The 2,500-nt window shown below is 37.9% G+C and overlaps 1 protein-coding gene across 7 annotated transcripts in view; it reads right to left on the bottom strand.

The window, feature by feature from the left end:
* The window catches only part of LOC125046216 (paired amphipathic helix protein Sin3a-like), a 61,353-nt gene that overhangs the window by 36,693 nt on the left and 22,160 nt on the right, over positions 1 to 2,500 (bottom strand). The window lies entirely within an intron of this gene.

Below are 2,500 nucleotides of genomic sequence, written 5' to 3'. Positions count from 1 at the left end.
TCGTAGCCCAGAATTACTACCTCACCCTCACTACATTCCATTCACCAGCAGATAGAGTAAAAAACATAACTCAGTGACTGGCACGGGCAGAGAAGGGTTTATAAACGGAGAGAGGGTATTGGGAGTGATGTTGTGGTTATGGCTTGATGATATTTGCCAAACAGTACCACAGACATCAGTGGACACTGCACACATTTCATTCATGACAAAAAATCCATAAAAATCCTGCCAGCTTTTCACAGGTCTTCCACAATAATTCATTTTACTTCATGAAAATTAAACACTGACAATTTCAGCCAGGAAAGGCATAAAAAGAAATTACATCAATGTTTGCAAAGGGCTAAATCAGTTGAAAGATTAATTGCAGCACACTATAAACATTGGGAACCATCAGCTTTGAGTACACTGGTCAATAAACCCAAATGTTTTTTAGCTTCACTAGAATGCAAAGAATGGCTACAGAGTGGTGAGTGCCAGGGAAGGGGAGGGCCCATTACATGAAATAACTTTTGCCTAGTGCATATAATGGAATCACAATAAAAGATTAATGCATAAGATTTTCAGTCTCTATTACAATATCATAAAAGGATCTACTTTGTTTAACACGTCCAATGTTAACCTATGATGACAGGACAAAATGTCACATATCATGTATAATGTGCTGTCAGTCAACCACTCAATTGACAAATTAAATACATGGAAAAGCTATGTTGCAGTCTACAATACTGGCTACAGCACAGTCAATAAGGTTAAAAAGAGACTTTCAGCCTACTTAGAAGACTACCTTCTAAATGATTGCAGTCAGTGCCAAACAAGCGAACAACTGCTCAGAACACACAATATAAGAGTTGACTTGAACAGTGCATCATTTCAAGAATATGAGCCAACCAGCATGATCAAGCTAATTTCCATCAGAGTTACAGTGTTAACCCACAGCCACCAGGGAAAGTCATGTATGAACTTCATTTCCACTGTGATCTTAGTTTACTAATTACACACAGTTAGCTCTACAAGAGTCACCAGTCACCAAGGAGTCAATTACTACTAATGCTACCTATCACACCTGTTTCCTCTTTTCCTTAATTTTCCTTTATTTTCATTGATATTAGTATTTAAATTACATTATCATAATCATAAACCAATAATCAAAATATTACAAGCATGAGAACAAAAAAAATCCCTAAAATTCAAGGAATGGGAAATCAAGCAAGGTCATGAAGGCCCTAATAATCAACTCTTTGGTGAATGAGCACTTGTGGAACTATCTACATGTTAACAAAATTCACACAAAAAAAAATATCATGATCATAGTATGTACACAGCATTAATGGGTTAAGTGTGGAAATTAAGATATGTTGTAGGGAAACGAGAGAGAGAGAGAGAGAGAGAGAGAGAGAGAGAGAGAGAGAGAGAGAGAGAGAGAGAGAGAGAGAGAGAGAGAGAGAGAGAGAGAGAGAGAGAGAGAGAGAGAGAGAGTGAGAACATTTTTATATATGCAAATTGATCCATATATGGTATTGCTACTCTTAACACTTGCAGATATGCCATTATAACCAAAATGAAGGCACAGTATTTTGACACCAAGACCATACTTTCCTCTTGAAAAGCTTAGTTACACTTAAGATCATTCAACTGTCTTCCTCACCCTGATAAAAAAAAAAAAAAAAAAAAAAAAAAAAAAAATACTATTAACCATTTTATGAAGCCCTCAGAAAAAAAAAGCAGCAGCAGCAACAGCAGCAGCATTAACCCCTATGATCCGAATGACGTGACTATCACATTATGAAAAAAATTGGCTTGAGCAGCAGGTAAATGCGAACAGACTGTCATGGAAAAATTGGGCCGAGGACAGAACTTGCCATCATGAGAATTTCTGTTGAAGGCCAGGGTGACAGGAATGACTCATCATGAGTGCAGAACATTCTTGGAGGGTGATTAGACTCAGTGGGCATTTAGGACGGGGCTCTTACATTACTGCTATTGGCAAACATGTGTGAGATGTACCATTCATGAGCCATGACTGCAAGAGCACCAGCTCCAGAGAGGACACGGTTTCCATGCTCAGGATCCTATTCCTGCACGCTGTGACTGGTAGCACAGGTTGTATTACAGAAAGTTGAATATTGTGAATAATTTTTAAAATAACACAAATAAGAAAATGTTTCTTATTGTTATTATCATTCCACTGAGCTACCATCTGGATATAACAAATGAAATTACAATTTATAGAAATTGGAAAATGGCAATAAGGCAAAAAGTTCTTTTGCAGAAAAAGAGACATCATCATTGCAAAGGGGACACAAGGAGTCTTGACAACCCCCGTGAATGTTCAAGTGTGCCCAGCCTAGAAGCCACACCAATGAGTGGCCACTCAAATAATGCCCAAATTTTGGGCCATGTGCGGTCAGCAAAGCACCCGGATCCAAGGGGTTAAAGTGTTTCTCATGTTAATTCAGGGCATAATTTCTTTCAAAACAAAAAACTTGTCTTCACTTGTAAT

This window comes from Penaeus chinensis, chromosome 38, assembly GCF_019202785.1.
Source record: "Penaeus chinensis breed Huanghai No. 1 chromosome 38, ASM1920278v2, whole genome shotgun sequence".
Taxonomy (NCBI): Eukaryota; Metazoa; Arthropoda; class Malacostraca; order Decapoda; family Penaeidae; genus Penaeus; species Penaeus chinensis.
The sequence above is the reverse complement of the archived record's forward strand: the minus strand, read 5'-3'. Positions and strand labels throughout refer to the sequence as shown.